The sequence below is a fragment of the Trachypithecus francoisi genome, unplaced genomic scaffold (assembly GCF_009764315.1).
Source record: "Trachypithecus francoisi isolate TF-2019V2 unplaced genomic scaffold, Tfra_2.0 Lachesis_group6, whole genome shotgun sequence".
Classification (NCBI taxonomy): Eukaryota; Metazoa; Chordata; class Mammalia; order Primates; family Cercopithecidae; genus Trachypithecus; species Trachypithecus francoisi.
Genome location: NW_022681471.1, coordinates 86,974,652 through 86,997,668, shown reverse-complemented (window position 1 = coordinate 86,997,668; position 23,017 = coordinate 86,974,652). Strand labels below are relative to the sequence as shown.

At 44.3% G+C, this 23,017-nt stretch overlaps 1 long non-coding RNA gene across 1 annotated transcript; it reads right to left on the bottom strand.

The window, feature by feature from the left end:
* Window positions 1-1,505: 1,505 nt before the first annotated feature.
* LOC117077933 lies at window positions 1,506-21,495 on the bottom strand. The gene is made up of 4 exons (XR_004434871.1): window positions 20,146-21,495; window positions 18,771-19,928; window positions 9,401-9,526; window positions 1,506-3,024 (listed from the first exon to the last, which is right to left on the bottom strand). It is a non-coding gene; the product is annotated as an uncharacterized LOC117077933 (long non-coding RNA).
* Window positions 21,496-23,017: the final 1,522 nt, after the last annotated feature.

Here is a 23,017-nt window from a genome sequence, read left to right as displayed (position 1 = left end):
ACTTACTTTGGTCAAGGGCATGTGAGAGTGAGTGTGTCAGCTCTATTCTAGGTCTAGGCTTTAAGAGGTACAGAATCCCACTACATAGATTCTCAATTATTAACTCCACAGATTTCCTCATCACTGACCACACAGAATCCCTCCATAACCCGTACCACAGACCCTCATTAGTCACCCCATAGTTTTCCCATGTCCCCTTATGTTTCTGCCATAGCTGTGAGAAGAATATTCCCATGGGGAACCTCTTCCCATAAAGCTTGAGCCCCAGACTGAGAAAGTTGAAGAGTAGAGATGCCACAGCTACCACAACCTTAAATAGAGCCACCCAACCAAGCCTAGCTTGGATGAACAGAACCCCAGCTGAATTGTAAATCTGTGAGAATGAACACTTACAAATACATGCCTATGAGCTCTTGTGTTGATTACCCAGTAACTAACTGACACATGAGTAATGGTGGGGAAAATTCAATACCATTGAAGAGGTGTGAAGCAAAAAACGAAGATGCAGGGATGTGGGAATAACAATGCTACTTTTCTAAAACAGAGAAGAATGAATTCCTATACAAGTATAAGTATGTAGAGATAATTATGTGTGTGTATAATTATAAGCACAGGGACAAAAATAAAACAGATCACACTAGATGGATATCTCTAGGGGTTGCTGATGTGGGTGAAGATGCAATGAAATGGGAAAGAGGGGGTAGAAAAGTAACAAGGAGGATAAAAGACATATTACATAAGCCAGTATCCATGATTAGATCATGTTCATGCATTTACTAAAAACTATACATACACTATTGTGTGCGTGAATACACACACACACAGAGTGATATCTCTATAGATGAATAAATTAGTGTCATGATTTTTACTTTAGAATATGTTGTTAGAGAATGTGAAATGCACAGTTACTTTAGATTTTAAAAATAGCAATACATTTATACTTCCTGTTACTCCTTTTACTTTGCAACATAATCTTTATGGGTTTAAGAGCATGTTTCCCTCAGAGCTATATTGTGATTCTATCATTCATTTTTTTCACACTTTAAAATGCATAACTTTCCACGGTATATAGCATTATTATTTACATAATTTCCCACAAACTTTTCTACTAAAAATCTGTTTTGAAAAATTTTACAGGAAAGCTTTCCTAAAGCATTAAATTGTCAACATGAAGATTGTGATAATCAATAAGGCTGGTGCAAATAAGAAATTTCCTGGCCAGGCATGGTGGCTCATACCTATAATCCCAGTGCTTGGGAGGCCGAGGCAGAAGGATTGCTTGAGCCCGGGAGTTCAAGACCAGCCTGGGCAATGTAGGGAGACCCCTTCTCTACCAAAAAATAAATAAAAAATATTTTTAAAAGGAAATTCCCCCCTTTCTGCCATGCATTCGTAAATGTTCCCTTGGGAATTATTTCCCACATGTACAGTAAGGAACAACTTCTCACTTAAGGCTTTTCCACATAAATCAATCAGATCTGATTCCTGAGAAAGCTTTATCGTTTTTCAAAAACAAACAGGTTTTCTCCAAAGTATAAATAGTTCCACACATAATGAGAACAGATTTCTCAATGGAGCCTTAGCACACTCACTACACTTGTAGGGTTTATCTTAAATGCAAGTTTTGTAGCATTTCTCCATTGTGGAACTGTTGGTGAAGGCTTCCCACATTCAGAACATATATAGGGTTTCTCTCCTGTATGAATTTGCTGACGCAGTTGGAGGCATGATTTCCTAGCAAAAGATTTCCTACAGACGCTACATTAATAAGGCTTTTCTGCAGAATGAATTTTCTGATATATAATCAACTCTGGCCTCTGTCTAAAGGTCCTCACAATCAATACAGAGTTTCTCTCCAGTATGAGTTTTCTGGTGTGTGAGAAAGCTTAATTTTTTTGGTGAAAGCACTTCTACATTCGGTTCATAAATATAGTTTGGCTTCATTGTAAACTTGCTGACTGCCGTAAGAGTTGTGGCTTGGAAGTTAAGAATTTCCCACAAGATTGCATCCTAAGGTTCTCTCCAGCATGAATCATCTGATGGGTAAAATGAAGTTTGACTTCCAGTTGAAGGCCTTGCCACATTCATTACATACATAAAGTTTCTCTCCTTGTGAGTTTTTTGATACATTTTAGTATTGATTTCTGATTGAATGTTGTACCACATTCACAATATTCTTTTTTTAGGATACGGGGTCTCACTATGTGGCCCAGGCTGGAGTGCAGTGGCTGTTCACAGGCATGATCATATCATGGCACACTGTAGTCTTGAACTCCTGACTCAAGCGATCCTCCTGCCTCAGCTTCCCAAGTGGGTAGGATTATAGGTGCACACCACTGCACTTGACTATCGTATTCACATTGTCTCTCTCAGAATAAATCGTCTGGTGTTTCCTGAAATGTGAAATCCCAGTGAAGGCTTTTCTACAGCCACTGCACTTGTCAGGTTTCTGTCCAGTGTGAATTCTCTGTTGGACCTTGAGTGTTGCCTTCTGGATGGAGCCTTTGTGTATTCACCACACTCATAGAGTGCTTTGTAGCACCGTAGAGCACTCTATGAGTTTTGTGAATACACACTCTACATGGATTTCCTTTCCATGGATCGCATTTTAAAATTTCTCTCCTGCACAAATATTTTCATGTTTATTACAGAATGAACTATGCATGAGAACAGTCAGTAGTTAATCTTGTCAAGGTTCTTTGTGGTACTGCTTCTATTATCAGTATGTGAGTCTACATTTTGTTTCCAATTCTTTACAAGTGAATCAAATTAATAGGGTCTCCTTTGTCAGAGGACGATGTTTGGAACCACTTGAAGTACTTTTACAACATTGTAATAATCATAATCTCTCTTGTTTTAATGTTTTCTTTTTGATGAAAGAAATATGACTTCAAGGTTTGTTTGGATGTTCCTGATATTTCTCCATCTGGTCATCATAATTTTTTCTAACAGGAAGCATCTCACTGTGAAGTCAAGTTTTTTTCAGAATTTACTGCTGTGCGACTTCAAGCCCAAATTCCCCTTCTGAAATGTAAAAGAGAGAGTAATTATAACTGAAAGAATAGTTAGACGATGGAAGAAAAAGCATATATTGTTCACCCAATTGAACACAGGGAAATATGAGTCATATGACAATGATGGTGATCATGGTGATCATTTTTATTATCAATATTTATGTGGCAATTACTATTTGCCATGTATTTATCCAGGACTTATAATCTACCAGGTACTGTTATTTAATGCTCTCTGGGCATGGTGGCTCATGCCTGTAATCCCAGCATTTTGGTAAGCTGACGCAGGAGGATCACTCTAGCCCAGGAGTTCAAGGTTGCCCTCAGCAGCAGTTAATCCACTGCACACCAGCCTGGGTAACAGAGAAAAATCCTGTCTCTAATTTTGTAAAGACTTTTTAAAGAAAGACTTAGTGCTTGCTTTGCTGGGTTTTGAACTGACATGGAGCCTGTTACCCATTTCTCCCTTTTGGAATGGGAATGTTTACCCAATGCCTGTACCAGCATTGTACATTGGAAGTAAATAACTTGTTTTTTATTTTTATTTTATTATTATTTTTTTTGAGATGGAGCCTTGCTCTGTTACTCAGGCTGGAGTACAGTGGCCCAATCTTGGCTCACTGCAACCTCTGCCTCGTAGGTTCAAGCGATTCTCCTGCCTCAGCCTCTCAAGTAGCTGGGATTACAGGTGTGCACCACCAGGCCTGGCTAATTTTTGTATTTTTAGTAGAGATGGGGTTTCACCATGTTGGCCAGGCTGGTCTCGAACTCCTGACCTCAAGTGATCCTCCTGCCTCGGCCTCCCAAAGTGCTGGGATTACAGGCGTGAGCCACCATGCCTGGCCTTTCATTTTACAGGCTCACTGTAATTAACTTGCCTTAAGTCTCAGATGAGATTTTGGACTTTGAGTTTTTGAGTTGATGGTAGAACGAGTTAAGATTCTTGGGAACTGTTGGGAAGGGATGATCACATTTTGCAACATGAGAAGAACGTGAGGTTTGTGGGGCGAGGGGCAGAATGCTATAGTTTGGATATTTGACCCATCCAAATCTCATGTTGAAGTTTGATCCCTAGTGTTAAAGGTGGGGCCTAGTGGGAGGTGTTTGGGTCATGAGGATGGATCTCTCATGAATGGCTTGGTGCTGTCCTGGCAGCAATAAGTGAGTTCTCACTCTGTTAGTTGCCACCAGAGCTGGTCGTTTAAAAGAGTCTGACACTTCCTCCCCTCTCTCTCACTTTCTCTCCCACTATGTGATCTCTGCACAGACTTGCTTTCATTCACTTTCTGCCATGAGTGGAACAGTGAGGGAGGTCCTCACCAGAAGCAGATGCTGGCACCATGCTTCCAGTACAGCCTGCAGAAAACATGGGCAAAATTAAATCTCTTTTCTGTATAAATTAAAAACTAAAATTTTAAATGCCTAGCATTAAACTAGAAAAACTAAGCTATCCATCAGCTGACGAATGGACAAACAAAATGTGGTATATTCATAAAATGGAGTATTATTCAGCCACAAAAAAGAACCTTGAAAACATTATGTTAAGTGAAAGAATCCAGACACAAAAGGCCACATAGTGCACGATTCCGTGTTTATGAAATGTCCGGAGGCAAATCCATAGAGACAGAAAGTAGATTACTGGTTGTCAAGGGTGGAGGCAGGGAAAATTGAGACTTCTTTTTCTTTGTCAACAAACAATTTATTAAATTTTCAGATTTCCTGTAATTTTCCATTACTATCCATCATGCATTTCTCTACATGGTCACACTAAAGATATAAATTCATCACATCCATTCAACAAATCAAGAAACTCAAAACTCACAAGTACAATCTTCAACTCTGTAGAATGCTACCAAGAAGTAAAATAAGATGAAGGTAGAAAGATTCACTTTTGAAATGCTGCATGCAATGATATAGCAACACATTGGAAAATCTAGAGAAAATGGATAATTTTCTGGAAAAACATAAATGACCAAAACTATCCCAAGAAGAAATTTAGAATGTTAATAGACCAGTTACAAAGAAGAGAGTGTAAAGTGATTTTTTAAATCCATAATTTAAAAAGTACTAGGGTTGCAAGAAGGATAATTCCAAAGTTATGCAAAGTATCCCAAATTAAAAAAACAAAAAACTCACCAATTCATTTCATATAGCCAGTGCAGCATTAATATGAAAACCTGATAAACACAAGACAAAACAAAACTATAGGCCAGGCACAGTAGCTCACACCTGTAATCCCAGCACTTTGGGAGGCCAAGGCGAGTAGATCACTTGAGGTCAGAAGTTCGAGACCAGCCTGGACAACATGGCGAAATCCCATCTCTACTAAAAATACAAAAATTAACCCAGGCCAGGTGCGGTGGCTCACACCTGTAATCCCAGTACTTTGGGAGGCCGAGGCAGGCGGATCACAAGGTCAGGAGATCAAGACCATCCTGGCTAACACGGTGAAACCCCGTCTCTACTAAAAATACAAAAAACTAGCTGGGCATGGTGGCAGGCGCCTGTAGTTCCAGCTACTCGGGAGGCTGAGGCAGGAGAATGGCATGAACCCGGGAGGCGGAGCTTGCAGTAAGCTGAGATCGCGCCACTGCACTCCAGCCTGGGTGACAGAGTGAGACTCCGTCTCAAAAAAAAAAAAAAAATTTACCCAGCGTGGTGGTGCATGCCTGTAATCCCAGCTTGAACCCAGGAGGCGGAGTTGCAGTGAGCCAAGATCACACCACTGCACTCCAGCCTGGGCGACAGAGCAAGGCTCCGTCTCAAAACAAAAAAACAGGCCGGGAGCGGTGGCTCAAGCCTGTAATCCCAGCACTTTGGGAGGCCGAGACGGGCGGATCACGAGGTCAGGAGATCGAGACCATCCTGGCTAACACAGTGAAACCCCGTCTCTACTAAAAAATACAAAAAACTAGCCGGGCGAGGTGGCGGGCGCCTGTAGTCCCAGCTACTCGGGAGGCTGAGGCAGGAGAATGGCGTAAACCCGGGAGGCGGAGCTTGCAGTGAGCTGATATCCGGCCACTGCACTCCAGCCTGGGCGACAGAGCAAGACTCCGTCTCAAAAAAAAAAAAAAAAAAAAAACCATAGGCCAATCTTACTTATACATATGAATGAATATTCTAAATAAAAACCCAGCACTGTTATTAATAATTGCAACAACAAAAAAGGGTAATACACTATGGCAAAGAGCATTGTATTTCAGGAATCAAGGGTATTTCAATATCAGTTAAATATACATATTTTTTAAAATTTTTTTATTTCTTTTTTTTTTTAATTTTTTTTTTTTTTGAGATGGAGTCTTGCTATGTCGCCCAGGCTGGAGTGCAGTGGCGCCATCTTGGCTCACTACAAGCTCCGCCTCCCGGGTTTACACCATTCTCCTGCCTCAGCCTCCCGAGTAGCTGGGACTACAGGCGCCCGCCACCACACCCGGCTAATTTTTTGTATTTTTTTTTCAGTAGAGACGGGGTTTCACTGTGTTAGCCAGGATGGTCTCGATCTCCTGACCTCCTGATCCGCCCGCCTCAGCCTCCCAAAGTGCTGGGATTACAGGCGTGAGCCACCACGCCCGGCCTAATTTTTATTTCTTTAATATTTCTTTTTTTTTATTATACTTTAAGTTCTGGGATACATGTGCAGAACGTGCAGGTTTGTTACATAGGTATACACGTGCCATGTTGGTTTGCTGCACCCGTCAATCTGTCATCTACATTAGGTATTTGTCCTAATGCTATCCCTCCCCTAGCACCCCAACCCCCAATAGGCCCCAGTATGTGATATTCCCCTCCCTGTGTCCATGTGTTCTCATTGTTCAATTCTCACTTATAAGTGAGAACATGCGATGTTTGGTTTTCTGTTCCTGTGTTAGTTTGCTGAGAATGATGGTTTCCAGCTTTATCCATGTCCCTGCAAAGGACATGAACTCATCCTTTTTTATGGCTGCATAGCATTCCATGGTGTATATGTGCCACATTTTCTTTATCCAGTCTATCATTGATGGGCATCTAGGTTGGTTCCAAGTCTTTGCTATTGTGAACAGTGCTGCAATAAACATACGTGTACATGTGAGACTAACTTCTAATAGGTTTGGGGTTTCCCTTTGAGATGATGGATATTTTCTGGAATTAGATAGTGGTGATAGTTGCACACATAGTGAAGTGTATACTTGAAAATGGTGAATTTATGCGATAAGTAAAAACATGCTATAAAGGGAAAAAAGAATGGAGGGCTGATATCTTGGAAGAAATTTGGGTCCCTGAAAGAACACAAGAAGCAAGTTTTATTAAAAGAAGTACATAAAAGAGCAACACAATTCTACATTATTTAAGTGTTTATCTTGGAGTCTCTGGTATAGCAGCTTAGAATTGCCATAATTAATATATCATCCTTGCCCAAAATGGGAAACAGTGACGTTCTGATAGAATATGTGACATAGTAAGTTTCAACAAAATATTTATAGAATGAGTAAATTATGGCATTTTCATATTCCATCATGAATTTTAGATATTGAGCATAATCTAATTAAATGCAGTTTATTTTCCCTTTTTTGGTGAGCCTAATATACTAGATGTTAGCTCTGTCCTGTGTAAAAGCCTCTCTTCTTTCACCTTCATATTTTTCCTCCTACATGTTATGATTTTTAATTATTCTAGAGAACATAAGCATTGGATTCCTAAAAATTGATTTGGTATTTTTTCCACTTTCAATTTTCCATTTAACCTGTGTTGCACCTTTCATCATTGAGATTATTGCCACAATGTCCATTGCAAAGAATTTACTCTTAGGTTGAAAAACTCATCTGTAAGTCCCTTGTCCTACAGACTCAGTAACATACATAAATGAAGAGATCAAGAGTCATCAGTCTTTAAAATGACTGTGTAGGTGATTTTGCATTCCACAAATTACTCATGAAATTGCCTTTAAAATCCAGTTATTTGCAATTCCAATCTTAACTTCATGTTCTTCTCCGAAAGCTTAATTTTCATGCCTATTTCCACAAATACAAACTTTATATGGGCTCAAGAATAAATTAAGTGTCCGCTGTGCTGAAAATTACTCTCAATCTTCCATGTCTGAATTCAGGGAACATATTTTTTTTAATTTTTTTTGCACTCCAAAAGCAAATACACTGTGCCACTTGTTTTTAAACAATTGTTTTTACTAGATTTCCATTATATTGGAGGGGATTATTGTAGAAAGCCTAATAATTTTGGCTTTAAAGCCATTGTTTTCTCTTTTCAGTTATAATTTATGTTCCTTGAGTTTCTCTCACCAGACATTTTAAAAATAAAACAAAATATTCTCCTCTGACTACCTCCATATATTTAATACCTTCAATATTCTAAATAGGTTCTATGTCCTTAGCGCTGGAGTAATGAAAAGTAAATATAATCCCTTATTATCAAGGATTACTAAAATAAAGACAAAAGCATCAAATACCATATGGTTTAAAACTCTCTAGTTTGAAGAATTTGCAGACTAGGGAATCAAAAAAGTGAAAAAGTACACTAGAGTAGTTAAGAACTATTTCATGGAACAGAAGCAACTGAATGAAAAATGAAAATATGCATATTGTCCACATATGCAGTACACAAAATAATCAGAAGCCCAGATACAAAATGGAGCTTTATATGATAGACATTGAGGAAAATGTGAAACAATGAAATAGAGCATGAGATATCCTATTAGTTTTCCATTGCTGCGTAACAAATTCCCACGAACTTAGTAGCTTAAGACAACACACTTTTATTATTTCACAGTTTCTATGTGTCAAAAGTTCACACATAGCTTAACTAAGTCCTCTGTTCAAGATCTCACAAGGTGTCAGCCAGGCTATATTTTCATCTGGGAGCTTGACTGGGAAGACTCCACTTCCAAGATCATTCACATCATTGGCAGATTTTATTTTCTTGCAGCTACATGACTTAGGGCCCTGGCTTCTTACTGGTTGTCAGCTGGAGGCTACCTTCAAATCGAAGAGGCCACCCATGGTTTCTAGAGGCTGCCTGCAGTTTCTTGCCATGTGGGTTTCCTCAATATAGATGCTTACCTCATTAAGCCAGTAAGGAGAATCTCTTGTGCCAGTCTACTAAAGCCAAGTGTTAGATACTGTAACGAAATCATGGGAGTTACATCATATCATCTTTGAATGTAATATAATCTGATTGAGGGAGTGATATCCCATCACCTTTGCCATATTCTATTTGCTAGAAACAAGTCACAGAGATTCTACTTGCACCCAAGGAGAGGAAATTATACAAGATTGTGTGACTCACTATGGAACACCTTCCTGTGTGTCCACCAGAGTCTTCCCTCTTACCACCAATGCTTTATATCCCTCTCACATGCAAAATACATTCACCCCATTCCAAGGTCCCAAAAGGCTCACCTCATTACAGTATCAGCTCCAAGCCTAAAATTTTATCACCATATTAGGTCCAGGTGCAGATGAGGCTCCTGGGTGTCATCCATTAAGTACAGCTTCTGAGGCACAATTCTCTTTCTGTATGTGCACCTGTGAAAACAGAAGAGACGGGTTATCTTCCCCCAAAACACTGAACATACAGTGGTTGGGCAGACATATAATAACAGTTGTAGACATTCCAATTCAAGATAGAGAAAAATTGAAGTTATAAACCTTCTTTTAGAGAAGAAGTGTGTTAAGGGAGTTTAGAACTTTCGAGATGAGTTACCTTCTGTGACGGTTCATTTTGTATCAACTCAACTGGGCTAAGATGCCCAGATAGCTGGTAAAACATTATTGCTAGGTGTGACTGCGAGGGTGTTTCCAGAAAACATTAACATTTGAATCAGCAGACTGTGTAAAGATTTGTCCTCACCAATGTGGGCAGGCATCATCTAATCCACTGAGGGACTGAATAGAACAAAAACATGGAGGAAGGGCAGATTTACCCTCTCTGCTCGAGCTGCGAACATCCATCTTTTCCTGCCCTCAGACATTGAGGCTATTGGTTCTTGGGCCTTCAGACACCAGGGCTTACACCAACACCATCCCCTCACCCCCTACCCCATTTTTCAAGCCTTTGGCCTGGGACTGGTAGTTATACCATCAACTCCCCTGGTTCTCAGGCCTTCAGACTCAAACTGAATTACATGATCAGTTTCAGCTTTTCTAGTTCTCTAGCTTGCAGAAAGAAGATGGAGGGGACTTCTTGGCTTCCATAATGGTGTGAGCAAATTCCCATAATAAATTCCCTCTTATATATGTCTGTATACCCTATTAGCTCTGACTAATACACCTTCAGGGCATTTCAAGGCATCGAGCTCTCCCAGAAAACGTGAGATTGACTTCCTAAATGGAAGTCAATGGTGGCTCACACCTGTAATCCCAGCTCTTTGGGAGGCCAAGACAGGCGGATCACTTGAGGCCAGGAGTTCGAGACCAGCCTGGCCAACATGGCAAAATCCCATCTCTACTAAAAATACAAAAATTAGCCAGCCATGGTGGCGGGCACCTGTAATCCCAACTACTTGGGAGGCTGAGGCTGGAGAATCCTTGAGCCCAGGAGGCGGAGTTTGCAGTGAGCTGAGATGGCGCCATTGCACTACAGCCTGGGTGACAGAGCGAGACTCTGTCTCTAATAAATAAATAAATAAATACAAAAATTAGCCAGGCATGGTGGCACGTGCCTGTAATCCCAGCTACTCAGGAGGCTGAGGCTGGAGAATCGCTTGAGCCCGGGAGGCGGAGTTTGCAGTGAGCTGAGACCGAGCCACTGCACTCCAGCCTGGACAACAGAGCAGGACCCCGTCTCAAAAATAAAGGGGGTAGGAGATGGTTTACATTCAATTATGAGGAAATCTTTCCCCTGGAAAAATTTTTCTTTACCCTTGTAGTCATTTTTCTCCCTGTGGCCAAGGTATATCCTACAAATAATTGCATTTTCTTTCCAGCTATGTCTGATAGGAAGCTCAGAAGGAAACTTGCAGCTTAATTTTAGTTACTCTGCAGAACCCTAGGGCCCAAATGCCTACAGCCCAAATCGATTCTGGTCCTGACTTCGTCCATTCTTTCTATATTTTCTCTGATCTGATTTTTATGGAGCTATACTTATGCATTTTACTACAGGGATTCTTAAAAGCCCACAAAAGCTGCTCAACTACAACAGGTGCAACCAACAAATACATGAATTAATGATGACTCATGAGAAACGTGGTTATTTCCTGACTTTCTTGGGAAGGGACATAGGTCTGTGAAGTCAAGGTTGTATTGCTCAGATTAAGCAGCCTGGAAATCTCCACACTTCAGCTGGACAAGGGGCTGCACCCCATGGAGAGCCAGAGAACTCCATGCCTTTGTGATCACAAGCTGCGTATGTGTGACTGATTTGATCATGTAGCACTTGGAGAAAGGCAGATTTCTCATTGGGACTAAGTATGCAATTGTCCCCTCCCAATTCATTTATTATTATTATTATTTGAGACACAGTTTCTTTCTGTCGCCCAGGCTGGAGTGCAGTGGCGCAGCTTACTGCAACCTCCACCTCCTGGGTTCCAGCGATTCTCATGCCTCAGCCTCTGGAGTAGCTGGGATTACAGGTGTGTGCCACCATGCCTGGCTATTTTTGTATTTTTATTTATTTATTTTTGAGACAGAGTCTCGTTCTGTGAAGGGGACCAGCCCCTCCACACCTGTGGGTGTTTCTCGCCAGGTGGAATGAGAGACTTGAGAAAAGAAAGAGACACAGAGACAAAGTATAGAAAAAGAAAAGTGGGCCGGGGGACCAGCACTCAGCATACAGAGGACCGGTGCCGGCACTGGTCTCTGAGTTCCCTAAGTATTTATTGATCATTATTTTTACCATCTCGGAGAGAGGGCTGTGGTAGGACAATAGCGTAATAGGGGGGAGAGGGTCAGCAGGAAAACATGTGAACAAATGTCTCTGTGTCATAAACAAGGTTAAGAAAACATGATGTGCACATACATAAACAACTTTGGTGCATTAAATAGCAGTACTGCCACCAGCATGTCTCACCTCCAGCCCTAAGGCAGTTTTCCTGTATCTCAGTAAATAGAACATACAATCGGGTTTTACACCAAGACATTCCATTGCCCAGGGACAAGCAGGAGACAGATGCCTTCCTCTTATCTCAACTGCAAAGAGGCCTTCCTATTTTACTAATCCTCCTCAGCACAGACCCTTTACGTGTGTCACACTGGGGGACTGTCAGGTCTTTCCCTTTCCAGGAGGCCATATCTCAGACTACCACATGGGGAGAAACCTTGGACAACACCTGGCTTTCCTAGGCAGAGGTCCCTGCGGCCTTCTGCAGTGTATTGTGTCCCTGGGTACTTGAGATTAGAGAGTGATGATGACTCTTAACAAGCATACTGCCTTCAAGCACTTGCTTAACAAAGCATATCCTGCATATCCCTAAATCCATTAAGCCTTGAGTAAACACAGCACATGTCTCTGCAAGCACAGGGTTGGGGGTAGGGTTACAGATTAACAGCATATCAAAGCAGAAGAATTTTTCTTAGTACAGAACAAAATGGAGTCTCTTATGTCTACTTCTTTCTACATAGACACAGTAACAGTCTGATCTCTCTTTCTTTTCCTCACAGTTCTGTCGCCCAGGCTGGAGTGCAGTGGCACGATCTCAGCTCACTGCAACCTCTGCCTCCCTGGTGCCAGTGATTCTAGTGTCTCAGCCTCCGAAGTAGCTGGGATTATAGGTGCGTGCCACCATGCCTGGCTAATTTTTATTTATTTATTGAGACAAGAATCTTGCTGTGTTGCCCAGGCTGGAGTGCAGTGGCGTGATCTGGGCTCACTGCACCCTTTGCCTCCCGGGTTCCAGAGATTCTCCAGTGTCAGCCTCTCAAGTAGCTGGGATTATAGGTGTGTGCTGCCATGCCCAGCTAATTTTTGTATTTTTAGTAGAGACACGGTTTCACCATGTTGACCAGGCCGGTCTGCAACCCCTGACCTCAACTGATCCACCCACCTCTGCCTCCCAAAGTGCTGAGATTACAGGTGTGAGCCACAGCACCCAGCCCATTTATTATTATCACCTGTCCTTACACCCCAACCCAAGGGTACAATTTCTATGGGTTAGAAATTGTAGAAAATAATCATGTATGCGCACAAAGATTTAAATGTAGGAATTTTACCACGGTGATGTTCATAACAGTTAAAACCAAAACCAACTTTCATAAATATTTATTAACAGCATATTGGTTATATAAATTATGATATGTTCAAAGATACGCTATTTGCAGCTGTTAAAATTGTTTAGAAAAATATATGCTGCCATGGAAAAATATTAAGTTAAAATACAACGTAAAAAAACAAGGTAACCCAATAACATGATTCTAGTTTTCATTTAAACTAAAAGTGCACATATGAATATACTGATCACTTGCAAACATAAGCACCAAAGCACATACCCAAAAAAAAAAAATGGAAGCAAATAAATCAAATCATTGATAGAATTTATATTTAGGAGATGTCAGAGTTAGAGGTCATTTTTACTTTCTTCTTTGTATTTATTCATAATGCATAACTTAATATTAGGAATATAATTATATAATAAACAAAACCAAAACAACAGCGTTTCAGAATATATTCGGGCTTATTGACTGCATGACCCTGAGCCCCTGAGACGATGAACCCTTCCAAAGCCGACAGGATCCACAGGCAGGTCTGAAAGAAGGGAGCTGTCGGCCAGGGCCTGGCTCGCTCATCGTCCTCCTCAGTTTACAGAATCTCAGCGTGAACTTTGAGTGGGAAAATTGATCTCAGCTGTGGTGGGCAAGGGTGGAAGACACAGTCAGGAGACCTGGCTCCAGTCTAGTCCTCTCACTGCCAACCTGAGAGGCCTGGACGAGTCACTTGCCTTCTGGGGCCATTTTATTAATCTTTGAAGGGAGGAGGGAGAGCCAGAAGGACCCCGGAGACTGTGGTGGCCCTACTACCCCGCCAGTCTCTAAGTTCCAAGGGAAAAAGGGTTTTTCTGTACCTAAATCAGGATAGAGGAGAAATCGGCACATCCCCAGAGGACAGGGGGAAAAGGAGTGCTGTTGAGAATCAGCTGACATCTGTAAAGAATCAATGGTGAGGGAAGGATCCCTGCTGGGGTGGGGGATAGCATCTCCCTGGCTAAGGCTGGTGGCTGCCCGCACCGGATCTCCCCCAAGACACCCTGCAGGGAGCTGCCTCCCCCTCTCCCCTAGGCCATGGGGATGAACCCTTCACATCCCCCCCTCTTCCATCTCAACTTCACAGAAGATTCTGATGTACAGTAAAAGGTGATCACTAAATCACTGATCCTCCCCCGCAAAGCTGCTAAAAATAATTAATCACCACAGGAACCCTTGCAATGACCAAATTTGGTTACAGCCTTTTTAAAAATCTCTCTCTGTTTTGCAGACAAAGGTTACAGTCTTACAGTCCAAAGACGAGGAGAAATTCTTAAACACTTCCATGCAGAAACAAGTTTTATGCAAGGGAGAGGAATAAGACCAGCAGCAGACAGCTCATTGACAAAAATTGAATTCAGATGTCATTTAACATCTACAGACCATGTATTAGTTATCTATTGCTGTATTATAAATTACCATTAAAAAAACTTGATGGCCTTAAAAACACACACTCTCATGGTTTCTGTGGGTTAGGAATCTGGGTATGGCTTAGCTGGGTCCTCTGTTTCAGAGTCTCTTGTAGGGCTACAATCAAAGTGTCAGCCAGGAGTTGTGGCCTCATCTGAAGGCTGAACTGGGGAAAGACTTAATTCCAAGCTCACTTATGTGGTTGTTCACAGGGTTCTATCCCTTTTGGGATGTTGGAATGTACTGAAAGCCTCAGTTTCTGATAGTTGGAGGCTATCCTTAGTCTCTTGCTACATGGGCCTTCCCAACATGGCATGTTGCTTTGCCAAAACCAACAAGGGAAAGAGCCTGTCACCAAGACAAAAACTATGATCTCTTGTAATCTAACCCCAAGGTGGTATCCTCTCAATGTTAAGGTATTGTATTGGTTAGAAGCAAGTTACTCAATGGAGAGAAGGTGATGAATTCCAGGAGGCAGGGATCACTGAGGGTTATCATAGAAGCTACTTCCCATAGCCCAAGCTTGTCCAACCTGCGGCCCATGGGCCACATGTAGCCCAGGACAGCTTTGAATGCAGCCCAACACAAATTTGTAAACTTTCTTAAAGTATTTTGAGATTTTTTTTTTTTGCTATTTTTTTTTTTTAGCTCATCAGCTATTGTTACTATTATTATATTTTATGTGTGGCCCAAGACAATTCTTCTTCTTCCAGTGTGACCCAGGAAGCCAAAAGATTGGACACCCCTACCATAGGCCATGGAGAGATAAGAATTCCAATCCTGTACCCCATCCCAAGAAACCATTCCTTGGTCAGGGCAAAAGAATGACAGTTTCAGACATGAAATAATTTGAATAGTGTTTCACCAATTTATTCTGCTTAAAGAAAACACTCAGGGATATATTCTAAATAAATAAATATGAAATCCAAAGAGAGATCTCAAAATAAGAGAGCAAAACAATGGTCCACAATTAATGTTGAGGTAAAATACACACCCCTGAGCACACACTCATACAGTAAAGTTAAATTATAATAGATGAAGTCACTGGGGAGTTTGAATAAAAATGTTAGGTGAGGCCCGGCGCGGTGGCTCAAGCCTGTAATCCCAGCACTTTGGGAGGCCGAGATGGGCGGATCACGAGGTCAGGAGATCGAGACCATCCTGGCTAACACGGTGAAACCCCGTCTCTACTAAAAAATACAAAAAACGAGCTGGGCGAGGTGGCGGGCACCTGTAGTCCCAGCTACTCGGGAGGCTGAGGCCGGTGAATGGCGTAAACCCGGGGGACGGAGCTTGCAGTGAGCTGAGATCCGGCCACTGCACTCCAGCCCGGGCGACAGAGCTAGACTCCATCTCAAAAAAAAAAAAAAATGTTAGGTGAGATTTCTTGAAGCAGGATTAACTCAACCTATAAGAAAAATATAGTCTTTAAATTAATTTTTCTAGAAAAATAAGAAAGCAATACTATTCATCTTTTTCTATAAAATAAGGTCCAGTTATATTCGGATAAAATAGTAAAGGAAATAAATCATGCCTGTTGGAAATGGGAAAAGTATATAATGGGACAATTAATAAAAATAAAACTTTCCAAACTAATGAGGAAAACAGGAGGGACAAAAATGAACAGAAATTGACCAGGCACAGTGACTCACACCTGTAATCCCAGCACTTTGGAAGGCCGAGGCGGGCAGATCACTAGAGGTCAGGAGTTCGAGACCAGCCTGGTCAATTTGGAGAAACCACATCTCTACTAAAAATACAAAAACTAGCCGGGCGTGGTGGCACATGCCTGTAATCCCAGCTACTCAGGAGACTGAGGCAGGAGAATTGCTTGAACCTGGGAGGCAGAGGTTGCAGTGAGCCAAGATCGGGTCACTGCACTCCAGCCTGAGTGACAGAGCGGGACTCCATCTCAAAAGAAAAAAAAAATACGTAATGTCACTGTGTGAAATGGTCTAAGATATATACTTTAGGATTCATCTCCCCCCAAAAAACACAGAACCACAGGAGAAATTTGTTTTAAAATGTTACAATAGATTTATTCTACCTTTTTATAATATAACAGCTGAAGTAGCCAGAAAGAAAAAAATAAATCATCCAACTAGATTGAAAAGTCCCCACCAAGTCCTAATATTTAACAGAGAATATAGTTTCTTCTCTTATATCCATGAAAGTTTTACAAAATTGGGTCACGTACCCAGGCCACAGAGAAAATATTGAATAACATTTACAAATTCATATTCTACAGGCTACATTCTCTGATGATAATAAAAAGCATAATTACATAAAAATTAAAAAAGACAACTAAACTACCTTAACCAGTAAGAACCTAAGAAGCTTTCTTCAATACCTAGGATCAAAATGAGAAATCAATTCTGTGGTTTCACCTTCCATACCAGAGTGTTTGAAACATAGCCACACGTAGAGGAAAGTGTTTAGTCTCAAATACTTTACTATTAAAAAAAAAAAAAAGACTGGAAGCCCCAAAATAATCGAGTTGGGAACATGACTTAGGAAATTAGGAGAACAGCAAAATTAAATAAAAAACATAAAAATAAAAACACAAAACAAAGAGTCAAGAAGTGACAAGTAATACAAATAGAAGTTTATATAAATAAAATAAATATAAAATTAGGAAGTATAAATAAATAAAAAGCTGCTCTGGGAAATCTGATCAAATTGAAAAAAAAGAGAGAAACACAATATTAGTAATGAGAAAGGAGATATTGTACCAGACAAGTAGTAATGTAAAGTAGTTGTACTGGAATATGAGGTATAAAGTCTAGAGCAACACACTTAAACATTTAGAACTATATGAGTTCCTGGGAGGAGAGTAATTATAAAAACAGATTTTAAAAAATCATAAGGGCTGGGTGTGGTGGCTCACGCCTGTAATCCCAGCACTTTGGGAGGCCAAGGCAGGCGGATCAACTGAGGTCAGGAGTTCGAGACCAGCCTGGCCAACATGGTAAAACCCCATCTCTACTAAAAATACAAAAGAATGCCAGGGCATGGTGGTGTGCACCTGTAATCCCAGCTACTCAGGAGGCTGAGGCAGGAGAATCACTTGAACCCTGGAGGCAGAGGTTGCAGTGAGCTGAGATTGGGCCACTGCACTCCAGCCTGGGTGACAGGGCAAGAAACTCCATCTCAAAAAAAAATTAAAAAAAAATCATAAGGTATCAGTGAGCATAGGAAAAAAATTAGGAAATGTCGTTCAGGTCTGTCATTGGAGACATACCAGCACCCACAAGCAACACTACTGGATGAACCTCCAACGGCACAGAAGGCCTGGATGGGGGCTGGCAAAGGCAGATGTGGCAGAAGCCACCTTCTGGCAAACCTACAGGTGTGAAATAGGTGTGACAGGACAGGCTGGAAAGGACAGGGCACAGTCAGAGCAGGGTGGTGGGAAGAGGGGGCCCGGAAGTGAAAGGCAGGACAGACTGGGGTTGGACTGAGATGGGACAAGACTGACAGGACAAGGACCTTGAGGGAAGGTCAGGAACGGGACAAGATGGGTGCGTGTAGGGGCATGATGGCTATGAGGGTGGGGCCTGTCACCCACCAACTATTGGAGGTTTGGAATTGGGTTTGCAGCCAGAGAGACAGGTTTAGGGAACATCATGAGCTATCAAAATCCTTGTTCTTCCAAAGTTGATGAAGAAAATTCTAGATAGTGGATGTAACAGCAGGGCAGATCCCTTGGCCTCACCCAGGTTCAGGGAAAAAAGGCACAGGGATGGAGGAATGGATGGGAATGGGGAATTTTTGGACAATCCCCCCGACCACCACCAAGGAAGGGTAGACAGAGAGACAGGAGACCAAGTGGTGGACAGAGAAGCACAGAGAGAAACTCCAAGATGCCCTAAGAAAAAGGTGGATGGAGCAGCAGTTGTGGGAGGAGGGATTTGTGAGGTGTCACCTTTACACAGAGTGTGGTATATGGGACCTAGGTCCAGCAAGGGTTAGTCCACCCTGGAGCACAGGTCACTGGTGAATGGGTCATGCTGGATCGTCTTGTGCAGCACCAGAGCCAGCAGCCCCACCCGGTTCATCAAAGACGTGTGCACCTTCTGCTCCTGCTCAAACAGCTGTTCCAGCTTGTGCAACTGTGGGACCTGAATACTCGAGAGGGAGTCCAGGATCCTACCCCATCCCCCAGCCCCCTCGGCATGGCACCTACCGCCTGCATGCGCTCCAGGTCTACCTCGGCACGCCTCAGCTTCTCCCAGCTATAGTAGCAGTTGCACAGGCATTTGGGGAGGCAACAGAAATTACCCGTGAACTCAAAGACATTATGCACTAGTGGACAATCGCCCACCTCATCCTTTGGCACCTATGGTGAAGAATAAAGGAGGATGAGCTATGAAGGAGGGTAGCCCTGGGGAATGATCAGGCACAGGGAAACAATAGGGGGCGGAGGACAGAGAGGAGAGGGATAGGGAGTGATCAGGCAGGGGGAAGAGAGGAATTCAGAGAAAAGAGGATAAATAGCGGGTGATCAGGCATAGAGGATAGAGGAATGAGGTTGACTAAGCAGGGATGGAAGAATGCAGGTGACGCAGGTAAGAACAGAAGCACAGAAAGAGATCCAACAGGAGGGACGCTGGAGGGCAGGTGGGCCAGGGAGAGCTGGAGAGCTGGAGGGCTGGAAAGCAGTCTGGCAGGAGGAGGGAAGGGTTGAGGGTGGTCCGAGGAGGAGAAGTAGATGAGTGGGGTTTGTTGATGCAGAGGGGAGGTGAGGGCTGAGGTGAAGGAGAGGAGGGTGGAGGGAGAGAATGGGGAGCGGTCAAACAGGGAGGAAGAAAGGATGTAGGTGACAGGCAGAAAATAGAATCAGGGGTCAGTGAGGCAGGGAAAACGATCAGAATGGAGGAAAGTCAGAAAGTGAGGAAGAGAAGTTGAGGGTGCCACACAAGGAGGAGGGTACAGCGGGTTGGCCAGGCAGGCGGTGGGGCAGGAAGGGAGGATGGTTGAGCAAGAAGAGGATCAGAATTGGGGGGGTGCTTCTGCAGTGAGGAAGGGCAGGACCATCCGGAAGGTGGTCGGGCAAGGAGGGCATGAATACAGACAGCCGGTTAGAGAGAAAAGGAAGAAGAGAGGGTGAGAGGCAGCAAGGAGCATGGAACGTGGGGTGGTCGGGAAGGGAAGGGGGACACACAGGGGTTGCTGAGGAGATGCAGAGGGCAGTCAGGCAGGGAGGATTGGAGGAATGGAAGGTGATGAGGTAAGGAAGGGTCTCACCTTGGGATCCCAAGAGTGCTCAGAACACAGCACCTTGAGGCGCTTACAGTACCTCTTACTCTTCAGACTGTAGGCATCACGGAAGAGCCATGTGGTCCTGGAGGGGGGTGGAAAAGTGAGGTGCTGAGAGTCAGGAGGAGGGAGGTCCCACCCCAGAACCCTACCTGCACCTAGTCCCAGACCCCGCCCATACCATGCCTCTAACTACACCCGCCTCTGCCTCTGAGCCCACCACATCCTGCCCTGACCTTGCTCAACCTTGCTTCTGACCCTGTCCACATAATGCCTTCAACCCTTACTAGCCCCACACTCACCCTTCAATGCAGTAGGGTACAGGGACCCAACGGACAATTGGCACTCACACTGGGGAAGAAAGAGCACAAATGGTAGGAACTGTGGACATATGCTGCGTGTCCTCCTACAATAAAGCTCCAAACACCAGGTCTGTTGTCCCCTGCAGACCCTATGCTCCTGTCTGCACAGCCAGTGTCCCCCTCACCACTGGTTAATGCCCTGACCTTGGCTCTCATACTGGGTGTGGGGGAACAGCACACAGGGGAAGCCGTGGATGTGTGTTGCATTCCTCGTATAACAAATATCCAGGCGCCAAACCTGCCCCCACCACATGGACCCTACCCATGTGCCACCCCACCCAACCAAAAACACCCTTGTCCCATCTGACTCCCAGCCAATGTTCCAACCTTGGCAAAGCAGCATTCCATGTGGCGCAAGGCGACACACTTAGAGATGGGCTGCCCGCAGGAGACACAAAAGATCTGCAGGTCTTTGCTGCCCTTTTCACCTTTGTTGTTCTGCACAGGACAATGGAGGGGCCAGGGAAGCAGTACAGGATGGGGAGGGACAGGACAAGAGGCCAGGTACCTTTAAGCTCTACCTCACCAATGCCCTCTCGCCTAGTAATCCGTGCACACAGCCTACTGTTTGCCATGCAGAATGATGGCCTCAAGTTCATGGAAATGGCACTCCGTGTCCTTCAGGCGAGTATAGGTGTCCTGCTGCTCATGGTGGATGTGCTCGAGCATTTTCTTGCCATGCTCATTGGCAATGCAGGGGCTCCTTTGCCACTGCTGGATGCACTGGGGAAGGATGTTATTGATGCAGCTGGAAGAAGAGAAAGCAAGAAATGAAATGGGTAGATGGGGACATCAGAGGAATGAGAAAAATGAGCTACTGAATGGTGACTCTATAGGGTACCGAGTGGTGGATGAGGGCATGTTAGTGAATGGGAGGTTGAACAGTGGATGGGTGGGTGGATGGGTGGATGGGTTAGTGGCTATAAGGATGGATGAGCAGGTGGGTGAGTGGCTATAAGGGTGGATGTGCATCCTGGTGGATGTAATGTGGATGGGTGGTTCAGTGAGTGGGTGACTATGACGGTGGATGGGTGGGTGGCTGAGTGGAATTACAGATGGCATGGATCACACCTTACTTCGCCTTTGTCCCTTAACCTCGAGGTGCACTCACTTACCTGCCAGCCTCATGCTACAGTCATCCAAACAGTACTTAGAGCCCGGCCAAGTGGGATACACACAGCGGGTGTCCCAGGCACTGCAGTGGTGAGGCTGGGTCCTTGACATGCTCCGGATGCTTCCACTTGCCTGTGTGCTTCCTTTCTTTCTTTCTTTTTTTTTTTTGAGACGGAGTCTCACTCTGTCACCCAGGCTGGAGTGCAGTGGCACGATCTCGGCTCACTGCAAGCTCCACCTCCCGGGTTCATGCCATTCTCCTGTCTCAGCCTCCCGAGTAGCTGGGACTACAGGTGCCCACCACCACGCCTGGCTAATTTTTTGTATTTTTAGTAGAGACGGGGTTTCATCGTGTTAGCCAGGATGGTCTCGATATCCTGACCTTGTGATCCGCCCGCCTCGGCCTCCCAAAGTGCTGGGATTACAGGCGTGAGGCCACCACGCCCAGCCGTGTGCTTCCTTTTCTGCGTCTGCTGCTTCTCCTTCTTTAGGACATGAGTGGTCATGGCAGGGTCAGGAGGGTCGATGTCAACTCCAACTCCTGCACCCCTGCCCTGCATTCCACCCCCGACCTGCCTTCATGCTCCCCATTCAATTCGTCACCTTCTGCTCTACCTTTTTCTTCAAACTCTTCTTGTGCTTCACATTCACTGCCTGCTTCTGCCTGCGGGATCCATGAGCTGGAGCTTCTTGATGTCACTCACCCAGGGCTGCAGATCAGGAAATACTGACACAGTCCACACAACTGGTTTCTCAAAGTGGTCTTCGGATACTCCCTGCCTCCTGTCACCTCACTGTTGAACCTCACTGCCCTCACTGTCCCCATCCTTCTACCCCAGGGTCCTCCCTCACACTTGCCAGGCTTTGATTGCCAAAAATCCCCTCTGCAAGTGTCCTGGTACAGGTCACTGCCAAAAATCCCCTCTGCAAGTGTCCTGGTACAGGTCACAGTGCCAAGGCAGGTCCTCTTCAGACAACAGCTGGGGTGTGGCTGTTGCCCAGGTGCCTCCCTTACTGCCAGTGGCACCACTGCTGTCTGGTACTTCTGGGCTAGCCTGCACTTCTGCGTTTGAGGCAGCTGTCAAGTGGCCAGTGGGACCACAGCAAGGTCTCTGGGGGTGTTACAGGCAAGATCTGAGGGGCAGACCCTCAGCATCAGCCCAACTCCCTGTCCACCCTGTACCCTAGACTCGCCGGGGACCAGAGATTACTAGTAGGATTCCCATGCTCGTGGAAAGAGGGCTGTTGGTCAGCCATAAGTGGGTAGGGACAGACAACCCTGCCCCAACACTCCTGGCCTCACCCTCAGGCCAACCTACCCTGGGGCAACCACACCTGCTGGATGCACTAGGCCCTGCCTGCCTAGGAATGACTGATACCACCTGGTCCTGCCTCTGCCCACCATATCCAGACACACCTGGCTGGTCCACCTGGACACATCTGCCCCCAACTTGCCCACCTCCATGCATAAGGCCTGCCTATCCGCCCAGAAAATCTGGGTGCCACCCTTCAGATTTGCTCTGCTCAGCCTGATCCACCCCTCCCTCCAAGACACACAAACTACCCTGCTTACCCAACACGATGGACCCAGACAAGTCCACCTCTGCCTGCCCAAACACACTTGGCCCTGCCCCTCAGGCAAGTTCAGTCTGCCTCACTGCCTGGACTACTCAGCTAGTCTCCCCAGGTTCCGCCTACC